This window comes from Pleurodeles waltl, chromosome 7 (assembly GCF_031143425.1).
Source record: "Pleurodeles waltl isolate 20211129_DDA chromosome 7, aPleWal1.hap1.20221129, whole genome shotgun sequence".
NCBI lineage: Eukaryota > Metazoa > Chordata > Amphibia > Caudata > Salamandridae > Pleurodeles > Pleurodeles waltl.
The window spans coordinates 824,675,348-824,688,736 of record NC_090446.1 but is presented as its reverse complement, the minus strand read 5'-3'; positions in this window follow the sequence as shown (position 1 = coordinate 824,688,736).

The window sequence follows — 13,389 nt, the reverse complement described above, 5'->3', positions numbered from 1 at the left end:
TTTGTTTTTTGAATGTATGTTTGTAATTCAGATAACAGGTTCAAAACCTCATCAATTATATCAAGAAGGAGTAAATCTTTTTTCACCTTTTAACATATTTCACGTTTCATAATTATTTAATGTGTACACATCTTCACTGCATATATTTGACCAGCAATATTCAAGTTACAATTGTCCAAGTGTTGGCAATGTCAAATTGAAGGGACTACAACTACCATGATGTCTTGTTTTTGTACATGGAAAATATGTTTGCAATGTGATGTTGGTTGTTCTTTCTTTTCTCACATGTATGTACAGATGTAAAAATGGCAGCCATTTCTCAAACCACATTTTATGCAATGAATAAAAAGTAGATTATTACGTGTAATTTTGTATGTTATCACTTTCTTGTAATGTCATTGAAGTCATGTAAGTGGATTTACAACTCAAAGTAGGTTGACCTAAAGAATTGATATCATGTCATGCTGTATGCAGAATAAAAGCAGTAATGATAAGAACCTAAGTTATCAAAGTTCATTATGATGTCATCAAAACATTTTTTATCCAACAAAGTTATAGAGACCCTATCTCCTCCAGTGTGTGACTACCATTCACTGTGGACTAGATTCTGAAGAAAATTACCCTTTAGATGCTAGTTCCATTTTGTACATTGGACTTCAAACAGTTTTGCCTCTAAACTAATAGTTTCATTCACCATGATTGACTATTTTTTTTGGTTTTCATTTTGGTTATTTTGTTTCATCCTGTACCAGTTTATTTGTGTTTGTAAATAAATTCTAAAAACACAAAGCCAAGGACTTGGTTCCCAAGTTTTTATTTCTTCCTTCCATCATTACTTTTTAAAATACAAAAATGCTATATTTAGGTAATGTTTCTCCCATGTGTAAAACGTAACATATAACAAACACCACAAACCTTAAAGTATTAATGTCACACATTAGTATGTAAGAATAGTTTGCCAAATGTAAGAAGAAAAATTACAACACATGCATTAACAAAATAGTCTGTGTTATTAGTTTTTTTTACAGTTCCAGACCTGACACCATGGAAGAACAGGCTATAATCATATAAAACAGATTGATTAGAAAATATGATTGATACATGCCTTCAGCTGAAGGCAGACCTCCTGCTTCACAATAGGAATCCCACATCAATAACACCAATAGTCAAAATCTTGGCAGTACATAATTGTGGAACCACAACACTGCAGAAGGTAAATGATGGCATGTCACAACCAACTTTAAGTGATGTGCTAAAATATTTAGCATTCAGTAGCTCACACTGATTTGTGGTGACCTATCTGGGCCTTCATAGGCTGTTGAGAGCCCAAAAGCACCCTTAAGGGGGTACATTAGTTTTCAGAATTCTTATTGTTAGTTAACTATTTTTTGTTACAACAATGATTTATTGCAGCACCATAAAGGTTGACACATATCCAATGCACAAGAGGATCTCTGGAAGGTGCACATTTGACAAAAGGTGTATGATGATGTGTTTTGTGTATTGATTTGTGTTAATGGTTGCCACTAGATTCCTTATCACAACTAAAGGACTCATTTGAGCAGACCCATTCCTGCCTAAGTAAAAAAAAAAGTACCTGGATTTTGACTATGTTATGAGGGACAGTTGTAACAAACAGGTCACAAATTAGGATTCCGTCAGGTGTGATGCATCATCACAGTTGTGAGGAGTTAATGTTGGCCCTGTTACAGGTGACATGGCATACTATGCATTTATGACACTGTGGATATATCTGACTTTACATTGCTGAGTTGGTATAATGAACAAACAATATGGAATATCTGGTCAAAAATTACTAGGACCATTTTCTGTGCAAAAATATTTGATAAATATATTTCCACTGCAAGATTCAAGTCAGTTCATGTTGACAGTAGCAGATAGGCAGGAAACCCTACTCATTCACAAAGGTACATGTAAGCCAGTCTTTTTCAACAGACATGAATGTAGTAAGCAAACATTATTACTTGAAACAGACAGTAATGTGTGCACATTGGTAACAGAGTTGCATGCACCCCAAACAACATTTTTGTGTCCTTTGTTATGTCTAGATGATGAATCAATGTTGAATCACAGGAGTTATTGAATTGGACTTTTGTAGATGGACAATGTACATGGTACAAAGGTTTTTTGCTAGATATTTATTTTTGTGGCTTGAGTTCACTCTTCAAAACAACCAATACGTACCTTTCAGAGGTGTTAAACTATTCAATGAGGAATTTGAAGTGTTTAGGTGAAATTATCTAAAATGAAAAGTTGTAAATTAGGAAATATTATAGGTAACCATGTGGCCATTTTGTTTTTCACAGAGATGCTAAAAATTGTGTATTTGTCTTTTCAGCGTCTTCAGCAGCAGGCCAAGGATACACTGTCCATGAAGGTAGGGACGCAGCTGGCCACTGTGTCTTGGGTGGAGAAACATTGGACACAGATGGACACAGTAGCATGGAGGGTGGGGGACTGGCATGGAGGCCACCAGCTCTATAACTTTTTCAGAGGCCTCTGCAGAAGACCAGTCCCTAGTGGTGGCAGACTTGACACAATCGGTTCCATCTGCTTCCTTGTCCACCACCCAGACTCACATCTTCGCCCGCCCTCTAGCTAGCTCCCCAGTTAGTCAAACCCAGCTCCCTAAAAGGACTGAAGTTTCCTTTACCATATTCACCTCCCTCTGCCCCTTCCCCCTGGCTGCAATCAGTGAAGAGTCTATTGACCTCTTACACATCATCTCTGTAAGCCAGATAACAATTATGAGTAAGATCCAGGGGCTTAATTGCCAAATGCAACAGATAGTTTTATTCCTGGATGACATTCATAGTTCAATGTCTGGCAGGCAGAGATCGCTTGCTAAGATAGCCTCTGCACTGACTGCAGTCCCCCATCTGGCCCAGCCTGGTCCCCCTTCTCCTGTCCCTTACTCATTCCAAATCCTACCTCCCACCCCAATCCCAAGCACACTCACTTCCATGCATGCAACAACTCCAAAAGACAAAAGCAGCACACCCACACATAAACACAAACATAACAAGAAACACAAAAAGATACCCATCCAACAGATGCACTCTGACACTACTCCCACAGGTACCACAATAACCACAACAACCACCATACCTGTAACCACAACAACTTGCACCACAACCACTGCACCCACAACCACAACACCCACCACAACAGAGACATGTACCACCACCATATTCACAATCACCACCATATCCATCACCACAACCACAAGCACAACAACATCCACCTCAATATCATACGCATCCTAACACACACAAAATTACATCCACAAAAACACTAATACTTAAATCACATGAATCCAAAACACCTATCTAAACAGACACCCTCACAAAAAAGCACACATACACCAACACCCACTAAATGCAAATGCACACACTCACCTAAACACCACACAATCAATTCTGGTGCAAGCATTCATCATGATACTGGACACTTACTTACACAAAAAAATAAGCATGTTTCTATTTTTGTAACGTGTGAATGCAGGTATGTTTATTTAAAAATGATGTGTTAATAATAAACACATATGCAGTAAACATTAAAAAAACACTTTTTAGTTAAATGAAATCGAATGATTAAGAGAAGAAGCACAAGTTAAGGGGGAATGTGACATTACTAAATATGTGCCGTGTTTTAAGAATAGAGGTGACATTGAATGTACATTTCTTGTTGCATTGTGTAGTGCAATTACTACATTTTATTAGGTGTATGTGTTTACAATAATGTGCTAGCGCCTTGAGACCCCATGTGTGATAAGCCGAGCTTTATAAATGTTGATTAACGGATTGATTACTTGGTTGTAAAGTATATGTATCTTATTTGGCAGTTTAGGGGAAATGACTGAACCTGTATGGACACATTTTGAATTTGGGATTAATGTGACTTTTTGTATATGTGTCCATTAGCAGGAAGGCAGTTTGGACCACATAGGTTAATGTAAATAAAATACAGAGGTGTGTTTCTTTAAATTTCCAAAACTACCACATCACACACATGTGCATTGGACATTATTGTGCTATTGCTTGCAAGCATTTTAAAAAAATGCACAAGTCCAGAGCTTATGCACACAGCCAATTCTAATGGAAACGTGTAAAACAATCTCTTATCTTTAGTCCCAGTAACATTGAGGTGGATTTTCTTTGTGGTCCAGTAGCAGCAGCGAAGGTAGGACTTGTACGATCGGGTTCATGGTGGCATGGAAAGAGAAAAGTAGAAAAAAGGTATGTTTTGACCTTATATGCCTCTGATTTAGTCAACTCAGGTGTGCCAGTTTAGCTGCCACAGTTATGTCTGTGGAAGGAGCATTGTGATAAAACTGTCTGCGGTCTCACCACCAGCTGCTTTTGCCTACGGCGCTGCTGTTGCGGGTGTAAAATTATGGCGGTGACACCGGTTCACTGACTGACTTTTGTCTATGTGCCTGCCAGCATCTAAATAGGGCAGGCAGACTGCCTAGTTGGCGGATGAATTATTTGATGCACAAACAGCAGAACCAATTCCGCCTGGTTCTAAATCTGCCCTAAGTTTTGGTGTGCCTTCAGCTGCCAATATTTTTCAAGATGGCATTAGACATATCATACAACCTGTTGTAAATGCTTCCATCTATAGTGATGACATATTGGTTTTAGGAGCATAACAGAAGGAACACAACAAAGCTTTAAGACAAGTGCATTGTTTACTTGTTGATGCAAGTTTAACATTAAATGCTGAGGTGAATTTAATGAGACAAAGCTAAAGTTCTTTGGCCATATTTTTTCTGATGGGGTCATGACGGTCGACCCAGCTAAGGAACATGCATTGTCAATTGCCAGCCCCCATTGGATGTTTCCATGTTACATTCATTCCATGTTCTAGATGTATATGAGACGTTGCCACTGTAAGAGCTCCACTGAGTGAGTTGATGAAAAAGAATGTTTCATTTCACTGGTCACATGTATGTGACCAAAGTTTCGAGATAATGAACTAAGCTATTTAAACACTGAAAAGGGATATGTTGATCCAAAGCTACATTTTAAGATTGTTGTTGATGCTAGCCAAATTGGGTTAGGTGTTATCCTTGCACAGAACAGCAGCCAGCTAAATGTTCAAAGACATATTGTGGCCTATGCAAGTAAATGTTTGTCCCAGACTGAACATGCTTATTTACAACTGGAAAAGGAATGTTTAGCATTGGTGTGGGCTTGTGAACATTTCAATGTGTTCCTGTATGGAAAACATTTCATGCTTGTGATAGATGATCAAGCTTTGCTGACTATCTTTGGCAATCCAAAGGCTAGAATGCCTCCACAAATTGAACACTGGGGTCTACAATTACAAGAGAATACCTATACAATGTCAAGGCATGCCATCTAAAACTGCTGAAGTCTACGTAAATTTTATTGTCAAGTCAGATACATCAGCTGCCATTTCGTTGTAACAAATTATCACAGTCATGAGTCAAGAAATTGACATATGAAAAATGAAATACATTATTATACACCAGTCATGGAATCAACTTACACGACCTCTTGCCGGTGATAGGGAGTATCAGGAGTCCAAAAATGTCAAAGTTGAACTGTCCAACACACAAGAGGGAATTATCATGAGGGGTTCAAGAATTGTGAGTATGTGCGACAACAAGTAATTAAAATGGGCCATGAAGAAAATCGTTGAAATGTTGCCAACTGGCCCATGAAGAAAATTGCGGAAAAGCTCTCCGAGATCGAGTGTGTTTTCCTCAGCTAGATGAGCGAGTTAAAAAAGAGTTGAAAACCTGTCACCTATGTAACTGCCTGTCATCAAAAGCTTCCCTACAGCCCTTCAGCATCTCAGAGCTGCTAAAGCATGCCAGGGAAAGGATTGCTGTTTACGTTTTGCATCCACTTGACAATGGACATCACCTGATGGTGATTATGGATGAATACTCTTGTTTCCCATTAATTAAATATCTCTCGTCTATCACTCATGGCTGAGTCATTGAGAGATTAGACAAATTGTTTATGAAATGGGTCATTCCTATGATTTTAAATACTGACAAATGTCCACCTTTTAATAGCAGATAATTCTGAGACTTCCTCAATCTGTTTAATGTGAAGCATCTGAAGAGCACAACCCTTTTGCCACAGGCTAACAGCCTTATTGAACCTTTCATGAGTGTATTAAAGAAAACTACTTTAGAGAAGCTCAACCTCAAGACTGTCTTGAATTCTACTTTACAGGCTTACCATTCAGCTCCTCACTTGACCACATGTGAAAGAGCTGGAACACTGGTGTTCAGGAGAGTCATACCAACCTGGTTACCTCAATGGACCAACACCATATCAAAAACTGATACAAAAACACTTACAACAGACTTGAGTCATAAACAGAAAATGAAGGCATACAGACAAAACACAACATGCGAAGAACATTGACTTCATACAAGGAGATGGCGTGCTTGTTCATCAGCCCGGATGACGTATATCTGATGCTCCTTTTGATGCCAAGCTACTTAAAGTTGTAAGTAGCAAAGGACACATGGAGACTTCCCAAAGTCCAGGTAAGTCCATCATGTGAGATTTCTTGTACTTCAAACATGTGGCTCAGTGCTTGTCTGACACTAATGTCAATGGAGGGGCTGGCTTAGAGAAAGGAATTGGACAATCCCAGACTGCTACTGTTCAAACATCACTGAAGCAGATCATGGACACTCTGATTACTGATTTGCAGTTTCCAAAGACACAATCTGGATGAGTTATCAAAGCACCCAGAAGGGTCATTGAAGATTTATAATGGATAAACGTTGTAAAAAATTTACTTTTTCATTTAACAGAGGGGAAAATGTTGAGTCATGTAAGTATGTATGATGGAACCTTTTTGACTCCTGAAATACTCCCTAGAGTGATGACTTAAGTTTTTGAATGTTGTGAAGGTTAGAATGTTCAGTTTGCAGATACATGCTGAAAAATAAGGATGTGTAATACATAGCTCTGTGTGTAGTGTAGTCATTGGTGGGTATCCAGACTGGGGAAGATGCTATAGTTAGTACTTCTGCAAAAAATGTAATGGTAGAGTACCAGCACTTCTCAGGAGCAAACAAGTACTGTAATAGTGAGTATTTGCAGCAGATTCTGGCCGAAGAGGGCTCCACACCATCAGATAGTGGCTGGATGAGGTCTCAATGAAGCATCTGTCTTTCGGCAGGAAAGCTCAGAATAGAAGTTTGAATTTTGTGCCCAAGAAAGGTCCCTCAGAGGTCGGACAATTTCTGCACCTTTGCCCTGTGAAGATTTCTACATTCAAAATGAGTCAATTTGTTTTATATCTTCCAATGTGAAAAGGCTGCAGGCAATACTTGAAGAGGGCTCCACATGGCTGTATACCTTCTACAGAAAGGCCCACTAAATCAGAGTTGATGTCAAGTCTTCCTGGGCACAGACTTCAGACTTTGTACACTCAGAGCTTTTCTACCTTCTTTGAGGACTACACCAGGATCCTGCTCTTCAGCAACTCACCTTTGTCGACCCCCCCCTTAAAATTAACTTTCCTCCTTGCCCCGCCAATTATTCATAGTCAAACACAAAAGTTTCTAAGTCAGAATGTAAGCTTTCCACTTGGACAAACTACAAATTCATATATTCGGCTGTACTTGATGTATTTTTGTTCTTCTGATGCCATTTCATTTGTTAAAATATTCTCCTTTTTATAAATTGGTTTTGGGATTTTTCTTGTGTTTTCACTTAACTACTCTTTTACACATTGCCTTAGTTAAGCCTGACTGATTGGTGCCAAGATACTAGAAAGTTAAAAATACATGTATTTATTGACTGTTGTAGTTTAGCCTGAAAAAGATTGTGATCATTACTTGAGGTGGATTCTTACCTCCCTCAACTAATATACTATAACATACTAGCCATGACACATACCTCTACACTTTGGCTAAACATTGCGTGAATGGTGCAAGGCAATCTAAAAGTATGCTTGTACTTGGGAAGAGATCAGCAGGACCATATCTTAGTAGATGTGATGCTGGCCTGCTGGCATGCTGTGATGCTCAATAGAATAAATACAGATTTCCTAGTTAAGGTCAAAGGCAAAAAAAGTGATTAGCGTTTGCGCTGCAAACTGCTATTTTTCTTCTAAGATCATCATATGTGAAGATTTTAACTTTGTTTAAATAAATCATCCTTTAAATGGGTCATGCGGAGTGTGTTGTAGCAGTTAGACTGGAGAAACCTCTATATGTAATGTGGAACTGTCTGATATTGACATGACGTGAAATGAAGGTCACTGCAAATTTTAAATCAGTCTTTCAAGACACCTGTCAAGGTCTATCTTTTATAAAGCACAAACACCAGTCAGCAAGACTTGTAATAAATGATACAGAATCATCATTCAATCAAAACATGATTTTGAATTCTACATAGGGTGTCATTTGTGAGCACTATAAGATTGACTATGACCAATCTATGACACAGGTGTTTTGTCAAATTACATTTCAAATACCGTTTATAGCAACAATTAGTTGTATACAAAGGGGGTCATTCTGACCCTGGCGGCCAGTGGCCGCTAGGGCCACCGACCACGGGAGCACCGCCAACAGGCTGGCGGTGCTCCCACGAGCATTCTGACCGTGGCGGTTCAGCCGCGGTCAGAAGCGGCAAGTCCGCAGGCTCCCGCCGACTTACCGCTGCTCGGGGGAATCCTTCAGGGCTGCAGAGCGCGCTCCGCCGCCATGAGGATTCTGACAGCCCCTACCGCCATCCTGTTCATGGCGGGAAACCCGCCATGAACAGGATAGCGGTAGGGGGTGCCGCGGGGCCCCTGGGGGCCCCGCAAAGTATTTCAGTGTCTGCCTTGCAGACACTGAAATACGCGACGGGTGCAACTGCACCCGTCGCACCCCTGCAACAACGCCGGCTCAATTCTGAGCCGGCGTCCTCGTTGCAGGGGCATTTCCTCTGGGCCGGCGGGCGCTCTTTTGGAGAGCGCCCGCCGGCCCAGAGGAAATGTCTGAATGGCCGCCGCGGTCTTTTGACCGCGGTGCGGTCATTTGGCGGCGGTACTATGGCGGACGGCCTCTGCCGTCCGCCATAGTCAGAATCACCCCCAAAGTGTGAACAATCAGAACAATGATAAAAGTGAACAATAGTAGTTGGAAGGATATTTCCATACGTAACTGTGATTTAAATCAATGCAAACATTTTCCTGTAACTAACATCTCACCTCTTGTTGGACCTCATACTGCACGGTCAAGTATAACCAACATAGAGGGGGTGGGGCCAATATGGCTGACTTGGTGGACATGTGAGCCTGGAGCTCCACACAGGCCTAAATCTATCCTGGGACAATCCGCCCTGCATCTGGGGCTTTTCTTCTCCTACACATGCTCCCTGGTGGAGGTAGAAGGGGGCTGGCACTTTGGGGACACACCCCCCATTGTGACAGCTGATGCCCAATCAAGGCCTGCAGCTTGGGAGATGACAGAGTGGCCTGTGGAGATGGGCTGGAACATGGCCTCTCCACTTCCTGAGACCAGCTAGATGGGTCAGCCCTGATGTACCAGCCTTCCTCCCCTGCCCTACTTCAGTGGGCCTGCCAGTAGGAGTGGGCAATTGGCCCAGAGAAGTCCCAATGGGCAGCAGCCATCATACTACAAGAGGATTTGGTGGCCGACTCAATGATTACACAGGGATACGATCCCTTGAGTGACACAAATGCTGGTTCCCCACCTGGCAGCATTTGCGTCGGCAGCATCGGAGAATTAGAAACATCAAAAAACTAAAACTCATCCAGAATGCCGCCGCCAGACTCCTTCTGGACCTACCTCGCTAAGAACACATCTCCCAACACCTGAGGACCCTCCACTAGCTACCGGTCGAGAAGCGAATCACCTTCAAGCTACTAACACACACATACAAGGCTATATACAACTCTCCTTCCACACCCCGCCATATCCCTTGGCTCCACCCAGATGGCCCTGTCCACACTCCCACGCATCAGCGAAACCACTGCTAGAGGAAGATCCTTCACCTACATTGCAGCAAAGAGTTGTAACAACCTCCCCCTGCACCTCAGACAAGCCCGTCACTCACCATCTTCAGGAAGAACCTCAAGATGTGGCTCTTTGGATGAGTCCCTTCCCTCGTCCCCAGCACCTTGAGACCCTCACTGGTGAGTAGCTGCGCTTTACAACAATTGTTTGATTGAGAATTGGGGGACAACAAAGCGCCCCTGAGGTAATCCCTAGTGCCTAGTGACCCACCTACCAACTGGTGAGCATCAAGGGCTGAGGCATTTGGGCCTGGAGCACTGGCGCTGCTGGGCCCTAGCTGCAACTGTAGGGGGTCTGTTAGTGGAGCTGATGGCCCCCACCCCTGGGACTGTGGAATGAGTCTTCCACTTCAGGAGTACAGAGGGTTCACGGGAGCCCATCTGGACAGTGGCCCCCATTTGCTGCGCTCGTAACATCCTGGCCCGAGAGACTGCGTCTGCTCGGTCAGACCGGAGGCACATGGCAAGAGTGGATATCAATGGCCTGACCTCTCCAGTGGGACATACTGTGGACTTTGCAAGCAGCCTCATTGTGGTTAAACCTGTGGGCCCCTCCTGCACCTCTGATACTCTGGTAAATCCCCACTCTCTTTCATCTTTGAAACTGCATCACCCTTGGGAGAGCCTTGCCCACACCACAGAACCTGTGGTGGTACATATTAGGGCTCCTTAACCCCTAAAGTATTGATGGCCCACTGCTATGACTACATTTATGGTTGCTGTGCCTGGTGTGGCATAGTTCCCCCTTGACTCTCAACTACTGAGGGGAGCGCATAGAGAGGCCTGGTCCTGTGACTTACTGATACTGCATTTGACCTGCTAGCCTTGTGAAAGTCACAACATACTCGAGGAATACTATTGGATTGGCGCCCATACATATAGGACTGAGGGACAGAGCTATCTGAAGCAGACCATATACAGAGTGTGAGGAAGTTTTACCTACAATGGGCATGTCGAAGACTAAAGCACAGGGTTCATGCCACAGCCACAGCCTTGCAACTAAACTTGTCTAAAACATACAGAAATGGTCTGAATCAGAGATTCCCCCTGATCCATCCCCTCAGACCATGCAAATTAATCTTGACAAGATATTGGGGGCCATAGAGAACTCGAAGACTACACTCCAAAGGGAGATAGGCATGGCATCAGTTGAACTGGGAATGCTCCATGCTGACCACCAAAAATTGACTGACAGAGTCAAAGAAAACTTCCTTGGCAGACTTACAACCTTCATACCAAGCTGTGAAAACACAGCTCACCACTTAACAGACTGAATATATCAGCTGGAATGCTGGGCTGAGGACACGGAATGACGCAGCTGGTGCTACAATGTGTGCATAGTGGGCCTTCTAGAGGGCACTGCGGGGTTGGAAATATTGGCCTTTCTGGAACCTTAGATGTGCTCAGTGATGGCCCCGACTCAGGTCACTCCGTTCTTCACCCTGGAAAGGGTGCACAGGTCCCTGCTAAGCTGTCAGCCCCTGCACCCTCCCAGGCCTGTGGTTGTAAAACTCATGCACTATAAAGACAGAGGGACTTGTTGCAGCATACAAGGGAGGCAGTGTGGAATGGCCAACTCTCATTGTTTCTGGACTTCCCTGCCAATGTCCAAATCAGGCGAGTCTCCTTCCTGGAAGCAAAGAAGGTGCTGTGAGAGTAGATAATCCAGTGCTCACTCATCTTCCCAGCCAAGTTAAAGATCATTCTCGTTGGCAACACCCACTTTTGTCAAGACTATGAGGAAGCATGGTCCTGGCTGGAGACATGCCATGGAACGGGGCAAGGGATGCACATCCACAGCAACAGAAGAGATGTCAGTCACTAGGGGCTCCACAGTGAGGGGGGCTGATGAAGCCCACACAAACGCTATAAAATTTGGACAAGGCTGCAGCCCTACCGATGGCAGCAGCACTCACCAAGGTTGTGCATTTGACACTGATAATGGCAGTACTTCAGAGTACTGTTTGGACATTTCTGACTCTGATTTACTGCACCTTGAGGAAGACGAACTGCTGACTGTGACACCCCAGACAGCTGAGGACCTTGTGTAAAGTGTTTTCCCTGCCAGATACACCCAGTTCCCGGTAAGGATTTTTAATACTATGCCAGTGCTGGCGCAGTGGCCAGAGACAGCAAAACAAACTAGTTCTTTCTCCCTTTCCATATGACCATTCCAGAGATACCAGGATAGTGGAGCAGTGTGCTTCTAGCATTTTTTAACGCTGTAGTTTGGGTGGGCCGGCTGGTGACTGGCTGCTCTGGGATTAGGGAGTTGGAACTATTGTTGTTTTTTTGTTGTTGAAAGCTGTCTGCGGCTTCAAGGTGTTGTGAGGGGGTTTGCTAGGTGAAGGGGCAGGCTGGAGGGGTGCCATGCTTTCAGTTTTGGTGGTGGAGCCACTATGACTGCCATACTTAAAACTAACAAACTGATGACATGTACTGTCTGTGGGTTAGGTCTTCAGCCATGACCAACAAATTCCTGATATACCTTAAGAGCCAGGGAGTCCATATTGCCCTGTTCCAAGAGACGCACCTCACAAGAATGGATTCAGTGTGCCTTTGGAGATGATGGTGTGGCAGAATTCATGTCACAACTTACCCTGCCTTTGCAAGGGTGGTGTGGATCTGTATAAGAGCCGAAGACCCCTTTGAGGCCCTAAAGATTGATGCAGACAGAGAGGGCTGATACATCCTGGTGGAGGGACAGCTCTGTGGCCAGTAGTTAGTACTGGGTAGCATATATGTCTCAATTCAGGATAAGCCCTCCTATCTCCATGCTCTCTTGGCATGACTGAGCTGCCTGGCAGGGGGGTCACTACTTCCTGGAGGCAACTTCAACTGCATGCTTGATACTATGCTAGATCAATCTCCTCCCCTGTTACACAGGGCAGTGGCTCATAGTGAGCCACTTCTTTGAATAGCTGGCAATCACATTGGGACATGGAGGACCCTTGGCGTTCCCAACACATAGAGGACAGGGACTACTCCTTTTACTCAGGTCTCTATCAGGTTCACACCAGAACTGATAACTCTGTATGCTTCAGGGCCCTGAGTGGTTGCATTATGCACAAGGAATATGTGGGCTACACCCTCTCTGATCACAGGCAACTCCTCTTGACACTCCAGTCAACAGAAGAGCTCACACGTATACCTACATGGTGGATGCATTCAGCAGCTCTGGAAGATGTCAACTTTTAGGACTCCTTAGCAGAGCACATGACTCAGTACTTTACCACAAATCCCGGGATGGCATCAAGTCATTGCTTAGAGTGGGAGGCCTTTAAGATGGTGATTAGGGGACATTGTTTGGGCCAGTTGGTGGGTATCTGTTGGTACCTT